Consider the following 17208-nt stretch of genomic DNA (forward strand, 5'->3'; position numbering starts at 1 on the left):
ACTGCAAAGAACGAGCAGTTATAGGATCACAAAGTTTTAGGTAAAAGAATAACCAAATGTACACTTAATTATTGTATTTAAATATTTTAACATGCAACTATTATAGAAAACAATGAGCTTCTATTGCAGGTCTAGAAACAGGATTGTTATACTATCAAATATTTTTCCTACAAGCTGACAAAAAGAAACTGTCTCTTAGCCTGATGGCAATAAAAGACAGAAGATGAATCATTGCTTGTGCAAAACAATTTATTTAGTCACTTTGGACTGCCGTTATTTATTACTTGTCAGCACATGCTGTTAGTTCAATTAAATACAAAAATTGTAAGTTCTCTTTTTTTTCCCACCTCCATCTTTAAAAAAAAAAAAGACACAAATTTAAAACATTAAAAGAACATTTTAAATTTATTGTGTTTCAGGGGGGCACCTTCAAGATGGCGGAGGAATAAGACAAGGAGATCACCTTCTTCCCCAAAAATACATCAAAACTACATCTACATGTGGAACAACTCCTAAAGAAAACCTACTGAATGCTGGCAGAAGACCTCAGACTTCCGAAAAGCTGATAGGGTCTTGGTGCTCTGGCCGGCTGTCAGGCCTGAGCCTCTGAGATGGGAGAGCTGAGTTCAGGACGTTGCCACCAGAGACCTACCAGCCCCACGTAATATCAAATGGCGAAAGCTCTCCCAGAGATCTCCATCTCAACACTAAGACCCGCCTCCACTCAATGACCAGCAAGCTACAGTGCTGGACACCCTATGCCAAACAACTAGCAATACAGGAACACAACCCCACCCATTAGCAGAGAGGCTGCATAAAATCATAATAAGTTCACAGACACCCCAAAACACACCATCGGACGTGGTCTTGCCTACCAGAAAGACAAGATCCAGCCTCATCCACAAGAACACAGGCACTAATCCCCTCCACCAGGAAGCCTACACAACACACTGAAACAACCTTAGCCACTGGGGACAGACACCAAAAACAACGGGAACTACGAACATGCAGCTACGAAAAGAAGAGCCCAAACACAGTAAGTTAAGCAAAATGAGAAGACAGAGAAACACACAGCAGATGAAGGAGCAAGGTAAAAACCCACCAGACCTAACAAATGAAGAGGAAATAGGCAGTCTACCTGAAAAAGAATTCAGAATAATGATAGTAAAGATGATCCAAAATCTTGGAAATAGAATGGAGAAAATACAAGAACTGTTTAACAAGGACCTAGAAGAACTAAAGAGCAAACAAACAATGATGAACAACACAACAAATGAAATTGGAATCAATAGCAGAATAATTGAGGCAGAAGAACGGATAAATGACCTGGAAGATAAAATAGTGGAAATAACTACTGCAGAGCAGAATAAAGAAAAAAGAATGAAAAGAATTGGGGACAGTCTCAGAGACTTCTGGGACAACATTAAATGCACCAACATTCTAATTATAGGAGTCCCAGAAGAAGAAGAGAAAAAGAAAGGGACTGAGAAAATATTTGAAGAGATTATAGTTGAAAACTTCACTAATATGGGAAAGGAAATAGTTAATCAAGTCCAGGAAGCACAGAGAGTCCCATACAGGATAAATCCAAGGAGAAACACACAAAGACACATATTAATCAAACTATCAAAAATTAAATACAAAGAAGAAATATTGAAAGCAGCAAGGGAAAAACAACAAATAACCTTATGGAATCTCCATAAGGTTAACAGCTGATCTTTCAGCAGAAACTCTGCAAGCCAGAAGGGAGTGGCACGACATATTTAAAGTGATGAAAGGGAAAAACCTAAAACCAACATTACTCTACCCAGCAAGGATCACATTCAGATTCGATGGAGAAATTAAAACCTTTAGAGAAAAGCAAAAGCTAAGAGAATTCAGCACCACCAAACCAGCTTTGAAACAAATGCTAAAGGAACTTCTCTAGGCAGGAAACACAAGAGAAGGAAAAGACTTACAACAACAAACCCAAAACAATTAAGAAAATGGTAAAAGGAACATACATATCGATAACTACCTTAAATGTAAATGGATTAAATGCTCCAAACAAAAGACATAGACTGGCTGAGTGGATACAAAAACAAGACCCGTACATATGCTGTCTACAAGAGACCCACTTCAGACCTAGGGACACATACAGACTGAAAGTGAGGGGATGGAAAAAGGTGTTCCACACAAATGGAAATCAAAAGAAAGCTGGAGTAGCAATTCTCATATCAGACAAAATAGACTTTAAAATAAAGACCATTACAAGAGACAAAGAAGGACACTACATAATGATGAAGGGATCAATCCAAGAAGAAGATATAACAATTGTAAATATTTATGCACCCAACATAGGAGCACCTCAATACATAAGGCAAATGCTAACAGCCATAAAAGGGGAAATCAACAGTAACACAATAATAGAAGGGGACTTTAACATCCCACTTTCACCAATGAACAGATCATCCAAAATGAAAATAAATAAGGAAACACAAGCTTTAAATGATACATTAAACAATATGGATTTAATTGATATTTATAGGACATTCCATCCAAAAAACAGCAGATTACACGTTTTTCACAAGTGCTCATTGAACATTCTCCAGGATAGATCATATCTTGTGTCACAAATCAAGCCTTGGTAAATTTAAGAAAATTGAAATCGTATCAAGTATCTTTTCCAACCACAACGCTATGAGACTAGATATCAATTACAAGAAAAAATCTGTAAAAAATACAAACACATGGAGGCTACACAATACACAACTAAATAACCAAGAGATCACTGAAGAAATTAAAGAGGAAATCAAAACATACCTAGAAACAAATGAGAATGAAACCACAATGACCCAAAGCCTATGGGACGCAGCAAAAGCAGTTCTAAGAGGGAAGTTTATAGCAATAAGTCCTACCTCAAGGAACAAGAAACATCTCAAATAAACAACCTAACCGTATACCTAAAGCAACTAGAGAAAGAAGGACAAAAAAACCCCAAAGTTAGCAGAAGGAAAGAAATCATAAAGATCAGATCAGAAATAAATGAAAAAGAAACGAGGAAACAATAGCAAAGATCAATAAAACTAAAAGCTGGTTCTTTGAGAAGATAAACAAAATTGATAAACCATTAGACAGACTCATCATGAAAAAAAGGGACAGAACTCAAATCAATAGAATTAGAAATGAAAAAGGAGAAGTAACAACTGACACTGCAGAAATACAAAGGATCATGATAGATAACTACACGCAAGTATATGCCAATAAAATGGACAACCTAGAAGAAATGGACAAATTCTTAGAAAAGCACAACCTTCAGAGACTGAACCAGGAAGAAATAGAAAATATAAACAGACCAACCACAAGCACTGAAACTGAAACTGTGATTAAAAATCTTCCAACAAACAAAAGCCCAGGGCCAGATGGCTTCAAAGGCGAATTCTACCAAACGTTTAGAGAAGAGCTAACAGCCATCCTTCTCAAACTCTTCCAAAATATAGCAGAGGGAGGAACACTCCCAAACTCATTCTATGAGGCACCATCACTCTGATACCAAAACCAGACAAAGAAGCCACAAAAAAAGAAAACTACAGGCCAATATCACTGATGAACATAGATGCAAAAATCCTCTATAAAATACTAGCAAACAGAATCCAACAGCACATTAAAAGGATCATACACCATGATCAAGTGGGGTTTATCCCAGGAACACAAGGATACTTCAATATACGCAAATCAATCAATGTGATACACCATATTAACAAATTGAAGGAGAAAAGCCATATGATCAGCTCAATAGATGCAGAAAAAGCTTTCGAGAAAATTCAACACCAATATATGATAAAAACCCTCCAGAAAGCAGGCATAGAGGGAAGTTACCTCAACATAATAAAGGCCATATACAAGCCCACAGCCAACATCGTTCTCAATGGTGAAAAACTGAAATCATTTCCACTAAGATCAGGAACAAGACAACGTTGCCCACTCTCACCACTATTACTCAACATAGTTTTGGAAGTTTTAGTCACAGCAATCAGAGGAGAAAAAGAAATAAAAGGAACCCAAATCAGAAAAGAAGATGTAAAACAGTCACTGTTTGCAGATGACATGATACTATACATAGAGAATCCTAAAAATGCCACCAGAAAACTACTAGAGCTAATCAATGAATTTGGTAAAGTTGCAAGATACAAAATTAATGCACAGAAATCTCTTGCATTCCTATACACTAATGATGAGAAATCTGAAAGAGAAATTAAGGAAACACTCCCATTTACCACTGCAACAAAAAGAATAAAATATCTAGGAATAAACCTACCTAAGGAGACAAAAGACCTGTATCCAGAAAACTATAAGACGCTGATGAAAGAAATTAAAGATGATACAAACAGATGGAGAGATATACCATGTTCTTGGATTGGAAGAATCAACACTGTGAAAATGACTATACTACCCAAAGCAATCTACTGATTCAATGCAATCCCCATCAAACTGCCACTAGCATTTTTCACAGAACTAGAACAAAAAGTTGCACAATTTGTATGGAAACACAATTGACCCCAAATAGCCAAAGCAATCTTGAGAAAGAAAAACGGAGCTGGAGGAATCAGGCTCCCAGACTTCAGACTATACTACAAAGCTACAGTAATCAAGACAGGATAGTACTGGCAAAAAACCAGAAATATAGGTCAAAGGAACAGGATAGAAAGCCCAGAGGTAAACCCACGCACATATGGTCAACTTATCTTTGATAAAGGAGGCAAGAATATACAATGGAGAAAAGACAGCCTCTGCAATAAGTGGTGCTGGGAAAACTGGAGAGCTACATGTAAAAGAATGAAATTAGAACACTCCCTAGCACCATACACAAAAATAAACTCAAAAAGGATTAAAGACCTAAATGTAAGGCCAGACACTATCAAACTCTTAGAGGAAAACATAGGTAGAACACTCTATGACATAAATCACAGCAAGATCCTTTTTGACCCACCTCCTAGAGAAATGGAAATACAAACAAAAATAAACAAATGGGACCTAATGAAACTTAAAAGCTTTTGCACAGCAAAGGAAACCATAAACAAGACCAAAAGACAACCCTCAGAATGGGAGAAAATATTTGCAAATGAAGCAACTGACAAAGGATTGATCTCCAAAATTTACAAGCAGCTCATGCAGCTCAATATCAAAAAAACAAACAACCCATTCCAAAAATGGGCAGAAGACCTAAATAGACATTTCTCCAAAGAAGATATACAGATTGCCAACAAACTCATGAAAGGATGCTCAACATCACTAATCATTACAATAATGCAAATCAAAACTACAATATGGCAGCACCTCACACCGGTCAGAATGGCCATCATCAAAATATCTAGAAGCAATATGTGCTGGAGAGGGTGTGGAGAAAAGGGAACCCTCTTGCACTGTTGGTGGGAATGTAAATTGATACAGCCACTATGGAGAACAGTATGGAGGTTCCTCAAAAAACTAAAAATAGAATTACCATATGACCCAGCAATCCCACTACTGGGCATATACCCAGAGAAAACCATAATTCAAAAAGAGTCATGTACCACAATGTTCATTGCAGCTCTATTTACAATAGCCAAGACATGGAAGCAACCTAAGTGTCCATCGACAGATGGATGGATAAAGAAGATGTGGCACATATATACAATGGAATATTACTGAGTCATAAAAAGAAACGAAACTGAGTTATTTGTAGTGAGGTGGATGGACCTTGAGACTGTCTTACAGAGTGAAGTAAGTGAGAAAGAGAAGAACATATACCGTATGCTAACGCATATATACGGAATCTAAAAAAAAAAATCATTCTGAAGAACCTAGAGGCAGGACAGGAATAAAGACGCAGACGTATAGAATGGACTTGAGGACACGGGGAGGGGGAAGTATAAGCTGGGACGAAGTGAGAGAGCGGCATGGACATATATACACTACCAAATGTAAAATAGATAGCTAGTGGGAAGCAGCCACATAGCACAGGGAGATTAGCTCAGTGCTTCGTGTCCACCTAGAGGGGTGGGATACGGAGGGTGGGAGGGAGCCGCAAGAGGGAGGAGATATGGGGATGTATGTATATGTATAGCTGATTCACTTTGTTATACAGCAGAAACTAACACACCACTGTAAATCAGTTATACTCCAATAAAGATGTTAAAAAAATAAAAATAAAAAATAATTAAAAAATAAAAACTAAAAATACATTTATTGTGTTTCTATTATTTTACTTAGGCATTGTTTATTAAACATTCTGCAACAAAGCAAAGACTTTTTCATTGCTTTGACTCGTTAAATTAAATGTTTACAGGGACTGGATATGGAAACATAATTTGGAAATTTGGAAGCTCTCCTTTCAGCATAATACAAACACACAAAAATTTAAAACAAGGCGCTCAGAGTGTTCATTGCAACACTACACTGAACTGCGAGAAAGCTAGAGACAGCAAACTCATAGCTATTAAAAAGTTGGATTTCTTGACTTGATTTCTTAACTTTCAGGTAAGTTATAATATTCATACTTGTTACATACATAGTATACGATACTTCACTCTGACCATACCACAGGGTTCTCATCATTTAACTGCAACCAAACATTTGTTAAAAATCTTGTTCATATCAAGTATCAGACACATGGGGGAACATGTTGCTATGGAAAAAAATGATATTTGGAGAATCTGTCAAGAGAGTAATATTAAGCACTGTATGTTAAGTAAATGTGCCACCTACTCCTGCCAAGCACTAACACCTGTTATCCCTAATTATGTTCCTCACTGAGTTTATACCTTTAAAGTGTCAAACACAGCCCACTAGTTCTGGGGCTAATTTCAGTTTTCAGTGATGAACATGTTTTATGCTTCAAATGACATTATGTGGCCAACTACCAAGGAATACTCAAGTCCATTTTCTCTATTCTATTGTTTCAGTGAACAGAAATTACATATATTCTAACTGCAGCTAGGACTCAAAGCGGATATGAGAGAATATAACAGGATGTTTTCAAATAGTTACCTAAAGATGATGTCTCATTTATCCAGTAAATCAAGAAAAGAAGCTGCCCATATATATAGTCTTCTTATACCCAAACATCTGCTTTTTATACTTTACAACAAAACTTAAATTTGCAAACAATTCCACACGAACTCCATTTCTTACAGACTCAGATTCATCATTAGACACATCAGTTATCACACTGCAGTGTGATACTTAGAGCAAACAAAACCTCCTGAGTGTGAAACTATTTGCCCCTGCACTAAATGGTCTCCAAGGACCACGGAACCAGAGCTCTTTCACTTCTTTCATTGTGAGCTGTCATCTTTCCTACTGGATGTGCTTACTCCGCACATCTCCCAGCGCTGTCTCCTACCCTCCAATATTCTCTGAGCTTGAAGAATCAGCAACCACAGTTAACACACAATTCTACGATATTAACACTTTGTAATTTCTCGATTATATGTATTAAATCTTAATATCTTAAGAATATCAACCCTATGGCTTTCATTTGTACACACGCTCTTTTTCCTCCAGATTGTTTGCCTTTTATGTTTTTACTCCTTATACAGATGGTCCCCAACTTATGATGGTTCGACTTAGGATTTTTCCACTTTATGATGGTGTGAAAGCAATATACATGTTCAGTAGAGACTGTACTTTGAATTTTGATCTTTTCCCAGGCTAGCGACATGCAGTATAATACTCATGATGCCGGGCAGTGGTGGGGAGCTGCAGCTCCCATCAGTTACACGATCATGAGGGTAAACAACCGATACCTTTACAACCATTCTGTACCCAGACAGCCATTCTGTTTTTTACTTTCAGTACAGTATTCAGTAAATCACGTAAGATATTCAACACTTGGTTATAAAATAGGCTTTGTGTGAGATGATTTTGTCCAACTGTAGGCTAAGGTAAGTGTTCTGAGCATGTTTAAGGTGGGCTAGGCTAACCTCTGATGTTCAGTAGGTTAGGTGTATTAAATGCACTTTCAGCTTACAGTATTTTCAGCTTATAATGGGTTTATCAGGCCATAACCCCATCGTAAGTCAAGGAAGCTCTGTATTCTTGACAACACTGAGTATCTTAACAACACACTGTGTGTGTGTGTGTTGTACTGCTAATTTGATCAACAGACAATGATTTTAAACATTGGAGAACAAGGCAAAATACCCAATAGATTACGTCTAGACATTGAGGTTCCTCTCTATACTTTTCTCTTTTGTCCAAGTTATCTGCAATAAAGCTCTAATGCTGCAAATGAGAAATTAGAAAACAGAGCTTTAAAAAAAAAAGAAAGAAAACTTTGAACGCAAAATCACCTAATGTTCATGTACTTTTGATAATTTAAACTGAAGCTGTGAGAAAAACAGGAGGAAGAGAATTAATATTTGGGTGACATATGCACTGAAATGATTGTGGGGAATGGGGGAAGGAAGTGGCACGACCAAAAGCTTTAATCTTTTCCTGTAACGGTAAAACACTAATTCAAAAATGAAGTTTTTTGAAGATCATGTACAAAAATAGACATTCAATTTGTTGGTATTTTGAACTAGATCTTTGATATCTCATCCAATCAAAAATTCTGTTTCTCTGATTCTCTATGATTATAAAATTCTCAATTATATACTTTAAAGAAAAACAGGTTTCTAAACATAAAGTTTTTGACATTTTTTTAAATATATAGGTTGAGAATACAACAAAGAATTTAAAATTTTTTCTCAAATAATGATCAATTAAGGAAGAAAATGCAGAGCAGGAAAATGAAAAAAGAGTGAAGGAAAGAGTTAATATTTATAGCGAGGTGGAAGAAAAAAGGGAAGAAAAGCAAACAAAGAAGATTTACTAAAAATTTTGGTCAGTAGGGCTGTTTCAAAACAGACACACCAACCAAGCTAAGGTGGGTAGCTGCACCCTATGGTCTCCTATCCATTTGTTAGATCCATAAGCTCTAAATATAAAGTTCCTTCTCTTACCAATCAAAACTCTATTTTCTGATAATATCTAGCTAATAAAGACAAATAATTTCAAACTAATTCACAGTAAAGTGTGCTTAAGATTGACAACTCACAATGTTTAAATACATTGAGCTACAATTTAAAAGTTTCTGAATTCCAGGGCTTCCCTCGTGGTGCAGTGGTTAAGAATTCCCCTGCTAATGCAGGGGACACAGGTTTGAGCCCTGGTGCGGGAAGATCCCACATGCTGCGGAGCAACTAAGCCCGTGCGCCACAACTACTGAGCCTGCGCTCTAGAGCCCGCGACCCACAACTACTTAGCCCACATGCCGCAACTACTGAATCCCGCACACCATAGAGCCCATGCTCCTCAACAAGAGAAGCCACCACAATGAGAAGCCCGTGCACCGCAATGAAGAGTAGCCCCCGCTCGCCGCAACTAGAGAAAGCCCGCATGCAACAATGAAGACCCAATGCAACCAAAAGTAAATAAATAAATTAAATAAATAAAAGTTTCTGAATTCCAAATCAATGCACTTATAAAGGTTCATTTTGGAGATTCAGGAAAAAAAAAACTGCCAATGAAATGTCTCTCCTCCACTAAAGACTAGCAGGCTTTCCTAAAAAAAAAAAAAATCAATTAACATTTAATTAATATATAAGTGGAAATATGAAAACCAAGTTCTTATAGTTGTCACATGTCGATATAATCATGTTCCATAACTGGGAGGGACTGATTTCATTTACTCAACACAGAAAACAGTAAGTATTTATATAAGACTGATTTTTACCATAGGTTAAAATTCACATTAAGTTTTGACAAAAGAGTCTAAAGATTAAGTGGAAAAAGATGATATCTGAAGGTATATTGAAAAGAGAATAGTCAATTGTATGAACATATATTTTTTAAAAAAAGAGGGATGATTACTTGTCCTCCACAGTTTCATAAACATACAGTATTTACAGTTATCATCTTTGGTTCTTTCTCATGTGACTACAGCAGCAGTTTGATCAACTAGTGTGCAGCAAAAATCTTTTTGCAGATTTCAGAATGCATAAGAATTCCATTTATGCATTTAAATGTTAATACCAAGAACTATAAAACATGAAACCTGATTGAAAAATGCAGTATTTTAACCTTCAAATCTGGCTGTAAATAAAATATACATAATAAACATTTTTTCTCTTTTTACATATTGCATATTTGACATAGATGTAAATAAGAAAATTTATATAATCGTGAATAAGCCAAAGGCATAATCAGATTTTAATTTGATATCTTAAGTGTTCCTGATATAGTCTCCATGTTTACTAATAGAAAAATTCCACAAATAAGCTATTACACAGATATTTAATACCAAAACAATTGTGTTACAGTAATCAACCACATCAAGCTATCTTTTAAACTAAAAGACAGAGAAAAACTTTATGTAATAATGGTACTGACACCTTCTGAATCTCTTTTCAGGCAGAGTTTTTTTGTTTTTTGTGACCATGTTATAATAGATTGATAAACACGGCATACGATAATACCAATTTTTCATTAATATGGTGATTTTAAATATCACACTAAAGATAGAATCTTATTTAAAATCCTACACCAAATGTATTTAGAGGGGAAAAAAATCAGTTACTAAAACTCGTAGCTCTCTTTTGGCCCCAGGAAGTACGTTCCAGGCAGAGAAGATATACGAAAACAGAAGACTAATGAATAAATATAAGTTATTCAAAGAATAAGAAACAATTTATCTTTTAAAAGTGACACAGTAAATTCAATTCTCTTCCCCCCAAATTTTAAAACATTAAAATATTGGTTCTCTGAATCTATAATGTCATATCTTTTTATTTTTGTACAAATGACTTTTAATCTTAAGAGAATAAAAAAGATCTTACAACTGACAATATCTATTATAAGAATATACCTAATAAAGCGAATTCCCTTGCTATTGAGGAGCAGTACTAACGTGTTTTACATTCAGGGTAACAACTGCTTCTACCAGATAACAATCAAGCTTTGGTTTTAAAATAAAAATATAACTTTGTTAAAATTAACAGAATAATTTTAAGAATTCTTTGAAATAATTCAGTAAGATATCTCATATATATATGTCAGCTCTCCCTTATATAAAGTACATTTTTATTTGTATACAATGAAGACTGGCTACGTATCTTAAAACAAAAACACAGGGGTACCCTGGGAAGATAGTGGTAGCAAAAGCAAAAGTTTTTGAATCTCTACATAAACCCAGGGAGAGCAATGGAAAGAAAAACCGAGAACCATGGACAACATTTAAAACAAGGCTAAGTACAGGTATGCTACAACCTCAAAATATAAGTAGGTAGAACAAACCACTAACAAGTCCTATGACCTTCATAATATCAGCACTTCTGTAGGAGAAAACAAAGGGAAGCCAACGGGGCATCTAACAGACCTGATAATAGGAGACGCTCAAAATAAGTAGAAATCAGGTGAGGCAATTTGAGACAGCAACTGAAGGTGGGATGGGTTTTGCCTCTAATAATAGCAGGTGAATGTGAGGATAATAATGTCTCAAAGGAGGAGGAGCACTCTAGAGCCTAAGCACTTCTGAAACGGACCAGCCAGGGCTCCCTTCTAGGAGAGAGTCCCACTAAGAAGAATCACTTGGTGGTAGAATCAAAACTGATCAGGAAAGAGGAAATCAACAGATGGAAAGAGAAGTTCAAGTAAAGGTGGGAAAGGGGAACAGAGCTAGGAAATCTCTGAAAGCAAGGCAGCATAATTTTGAACACTAGAGAACAAAAAACAAAGAAGGGACTTCCCTGGTGGTGCAGTGGTTAAGAATCCACCTGCCAATGCAGGGCACATGGGTTCAATCTCTGGTCCAGGAAGATCCTACATGCCGCAGAGCAACTAACCCCGTGTGCCACAACTACTGAGCCCGCATGCCACAACTACTGAAGCCCGTGTGCCTAGAGCCCATGCTCCGCAATGAGAAGCCACCACGATGAGAAGCCCATGCGCTGCAACGAAGAGGAGCCCCCGCTCGCTGCAACTAGAGAAAGCCCACATGCAGCAATGAAGACCCAATGCAGCCAAAAATAAATAAATAAATATTTTTTAAAAAAAACAAAGAAAACCAAAAGCAGTATGAAGATAGAAAAGCTAATCTGAACCAGGTTCCTTTTAAAAGTTCAGAAAAATGAGCTTCACTAAAAATGAGAAACAAAAATATCAAGATCAAATCCTATGCTATATTGTTATAAATAAAACAGAGAATAAGGAACAGAATAACATCCCTCCAGACAATAAAAGTACACCAGAACGACCCACAGAACATATCAAAACTATTACCTTGGATTTTAAAATGAGATTAAAGTCATTAAGAAAATGATACAAGCCATTAAAAAATGAAATATGAATCAGAATTAGAAATGAGGGGACAGAATTTAGGGAGAAATTGGAAATAAAAGAAAAATATCACTCCAGAAATGAAAACGAAACTAGAAGAAACATAGGAGTGAATAAACATAACAGATAGTGCCTTAAGAGAAATAGGTGAAAAGGGAAAAAAATTTAACTCAAAATGAGGATAAAAAAGGTTCACAAGAAAGTGACATATATTGAAGATAAGCAAAGACACATGGCAAATAACAGGAAATCCGGAAGAAAACCAAAGCAAGGGCAAAAGAACAAATACTACAATAAGAATTCAAGTAAATATTTGTAAAATTAAAAAGAATGTGAAATTACATAATGAAAGAGCACATGGCATATTTGAAAATACGGGCGCAATAACTAACGCCAACACATATTCTCTTAAAAATTACTAGAGTGAAAGAAGAAAAACACATGGTGACCTAGATAAGCCAGCCTCAGGTGTCACAGATTCTAGTCTACCATCATCCTTGTCTACTCTCTTTCACACCTTTCCACTTGAAACCAATTAATCTAAGCTTGGATTTAAGAAAAACAAAAACTCAGAATTGACCAAAGCAAAAACAAGTTAAAAATTCAAGCAACACCTGCTTAAACGTATACTAAACACCACATTTGCCACTGCTCTCTCATGAAAGTCCACCGAAATGATAAGAAAATTTTGGAAGCTGAAGCACAAATGAGTGGAATTGACTTAGCAGGTGAAGAAGTTTGCAACCTGAAGGGCTGTAGGAAACTAAGAAGCAACTTGCTTCTAAACACAAACCCAAGTAATGAAGATCCTAGGTTCCTCCAAAGACAGTGCAGAGGGGAAAACACGAAAATTGGTTTCACAAACAGGCAACCCTTCATTCACCAACTCCACAGAAAACTCTGGCAAAGTTGAAGCATGAAATTCTAAACTCAGGCATACCAAGCAGAGCTAAGGGCATTCAGGAAAAAGCCTTCAGAGCAAACCGTGGATATCCTCAGGCAGCCCCAAAGAAAAGCGAATTGTACCAATTAACGAGCCTCATCCATAAACAGGGCTTCCAATCAGCTTTTTAGGGTCTTACTAATGAAAGCAGCTAAACATCACCACAGATTTAAGGAAATTTGAGAAAACCTTAGATAGAGAGGAAAACAAACAAGAAAAAAATTAAACTGAAGGAACTAGAAGGCAAAAAAGCAGAAGAAAACTTGAAAACAACCACTAAAATTAACATCCTCAGACAGGTACAAATGTTTCATCCACGAAACTATCAAGCACAAGGCCAAGGCAAGGGTCAAGCAAGGCCCAACAGACTTAGCCATTAATGAAAAACAACAAGCTCTTTTTAGATGCAGGCAGCTTATTACTTACACAGTGAAGTAACAGTAGTCAAAGGTGCCAAGTCCCCATGGCCTTTGGGTAGGGTGACACCACAGTAAAAGGAACCAGACGCAACAGGATTAACGGAACACTGCTGCTGAGGCGCTAACGCAAGGCTGCGGCTAAGAAATTTTATAGCCTACAGCTGTGCCCTAAGTGGGGCAAGATAGAAAGTCTCAAGTCTCCAAGGAACCAGGGAGGCAGATGGGAAAATTGCCTCAAGACATCCTTCTGCAAAATAGGGAGCTTCCCTCAAGAAGAAAAGGCCGATGAGAAAATGTTCTTGTGACAGCTCCTCACAAGACTTGACTGTCTGACCACGTTCCTAGGAAGATAATAGGGCACTGCACCAAGACTTAGGCCAGGAGGTTCAAGCCCTGACTGCATGGCCTACGGGGATATGTGCAAGGTCACCAGAACACCATGGAGTGGAGCCATGGCCCTACAGACACAACATACTGCTACTTTTAAAAGGGAATATTCAGAGAATTAAAAAATCTTTTGGATATTAAAAATATGATAGGAGAAAAAAATCATTGGAAGAACTGGAAGAGAATATTAAGAAACTATATAAGAAAGCAGAAGAAAAAGATGGAAAAGAGACAGTGAGAAATAAGAAATTTTAAAATTAGGCCTAGATATCCACATCTTAATAAAAGGAGTTCTAGAAATAGAGATTAGAAAAAATTAGAGGGAAGGAACTTATCCAAGAAGTAATATTAAAAATCTTCCCAGAACTCAATGACGTGAATTTCCCTTTTAAAGAGTCCATCAATGATTAAATCAAGGATGAAAAAAGATCCATCCTTTAACACATCATCAAGAAATTTCAGAATATTAGGAATAAAGATAAGACACTAACAGCTTCCAAAGAGAAACAAACAGGTCACACATAAGTATCAAGAATCAAAATGACAAATGACTTCTCAATAGTTTCAGTGGAAGTTAAAAGGCACTGGTGCAATGCTGTAAAATTGAAAAGGACAATGATTTCCAGCCTAATGTCAACACTCACATAATGTTTCACTTGAACATATGGATAGAATTGAGCCATGCTGAGTCACACCAATGAATCAAAACTATTTATTCTTTATGCAGTTTTTCACAGGAAGCTGTTGGAAGAGGTACACCACCGAAATGAGGGAATAAATGAAAAGAGGAAGACAGGATTCAGGAAATGGGATATTCAGCATGAAAGAGGTGAAGAGCAACCAATCCAGATTAGCATAGGACAGAGAGCCCCAGGAGAAATGTCTTTAAAGAAAGAAAAAAAAAAAGCTAGATTACATGATGTGTTTGAACCTACTAAGAGACTGAAACTCCTGGAAGGTAGTTAGGGTACAATTTAACTGCTACTACAGAGAACACTGAGCAAATGAAAGAATAAGGTCATTATAAATTAATTCCAAACAGCTTAAAACAAAAATTGGAACAAAAAAGGAAATCTAATTACAGATACCACACAACCCAGTTGTGAAAAACATTTACACAGTCAAAATAGTATTAAATATTGAATGCTAACTGAACCAAAACTGTGATGTAACTGCACTAAATTGGGAGGATGAGAGAGGAAGCTACATTTTTAGGGAACAGGGAGAAGGAATAGAGCTTAATTTTCATATTCCAAAATAGATCAATAAATAAAATCTAAGACTGAAATATCAAGGAAGAGCAAAAAGTCATGTTACTTAGAAATACAAAGATAAAGTTTTAAGAAGGCTAAAAGATTTGAAAGTGGTTACCTCTCAGTAGCAAGAGCTGGTGTAAAAAGAATAGGGAAGGGAGTACTGTTTTTCATTATAAGCCTTGGAAAAAAAATTTTGGACTTAAAACTATCTAAATATTTTGAAATAAATAAAGCAATAAGTTAAAGATAGCAACCTAAGTTTACAGGCCAAAGTGAATAATTCTAGACAATACTTACCAAGTGACCCTGACAATAAAGACTAATAGGTAGGACTTCCCTGGTGGCACAGTGGTTAAGAATCCACCTGCCAGTGCAGGGGACAGGGGTTCGATCCCTGGTCCAGGAAGATCCCACATGCCACGGAGCAACTAAGCCCGTGTGCCACAACTACTGAGCCCATGCACCACAACTACTGAAGCCCGCACACCTAGAGCCCATGCTCTACAACAAGAGAAGCCACTGCAATGAGAAGCCCACGCACCACAATGAAGAGTAGCCCCCACTAGCCACAACTAGAGAAAGCCCGCGTGCGGCAACAATAAATTAAATAAATAAATATTGAAAAAAAATAGGTAAAAGAAAAAAAAAACTGGATTATTGTTCATATCTAGCAACCCTATGGGACAAAGAAAGATTAGACTGTTTCATTTTGAATAGGGGGAAGAGGAGGGGAAGCCCTAAGAAATACTTGAACTCAAAAGAGTTCCCTAAGTTTTGCAAATTTTATGGTATTTTCTACTGGACTCACAGGATGTTACAGCAGAAAGAAACCTTATATATTGGCTAATGATTCATCTCTCCCATTTTATAGTTACTTGTCCAAAGTTACACAGCTGGTTTGGGCAGAATCAGAATCCTCTGTTCTTAACTCTCACACTCTTGTCATTTTATCACAGTGCATTTTAAAATAATAATTAAATATCAAGGAAACTGAGTTCCTACTGATATATTCATTAGCACTTTTCTTTTTATTTAAAAAGGGAGACTACTTGAATATAAAAAATGTAAAAATATCTGTTAGTTTTAAGTTAAATCATATTGGTCTTTTACTTTTAAATAATTAGATATTATACAATAAAGGAAAAGTATCTATAACCAAACTCTCTTTTCCTATTTTTTATGATGAAATAGAACTAAGAATTTTTAAAACTTTCAGGCTGCCATCTATATTTTGCTTAAATTGTGGGTTCACTCCTGCTTTATCTACCTTGAAAATGGCATTGAAAACACATACTTTATTGCAAATTGTATTACTATTCAAATGACTCAGAACACCTTTATTCAGATAGCTAATCATGCCCTAGGGTCTAACGATTTGCTGAAAGTAGGTTTTGACAACAAGATTTACTAGGAGAAGATATACTGCCCTATAGTTTTAAGGAACTGATGGTGTTCAACAAAAGGACTTGAGAGTGTTCGGTGATTTTCATAATTATTATACTACACACTGGTAACCTAGTGATAGGTTTTTAGGATATATCTTGAGTGTGTGGATTAACAGGAAAATCAAAAAGTGGGCCAAGGCCTAATGCAGAGGACCCATTATTACCAGTTGCCACCTATCATTCAAGTCTTGGGTCAAGTTCCTAGTCAAATATCAGAATTACCTGACTTTGGATGGAAAGTTAGGCTGCCAATTTTTTTTCCTCTTAATCACTAATTAAACATTGCCTAAAATTTTTCTTTACCTTGGCAAAAGGGAAGAATTAGGCATAAAACGAAGCAGCGCTCATATGTTTATTAATCAGTCTATTCCATGCTAAACTCTACGCCACAACATTCCTACACCATAACAGTTTAAGAT

At 36.4% G+C, this 17208-nt stretch overlaps 1 protein-coding gene across 3 annotated transcripts in view; it reads right to left on the reverse strand.

Annotated features, from left to right (window-relative positions):
• CAAP1 (caspase activity and apoptosis inhibitor 1) overlaps window positions 1–17208 on the reverse strand; it is a 105677-nt gene that overhangs the window by 34558 nt on the left and 53911 nt on the right. The window lies entirely within an intron of this gene.

This window comes from Balaenoptera physalus, assembly GCF_965194825.1.
Source record: "Balaenoptera physalus genome assembly, chromosome: 7".
Taxonomy (NCBI): domain Eukaryota; kingdom Metazoa; phylum Chordata; class Mammalia; order Artiodactyla; family Balaenopteridae; genus Balaenoptera; species Balaenoptera physalus.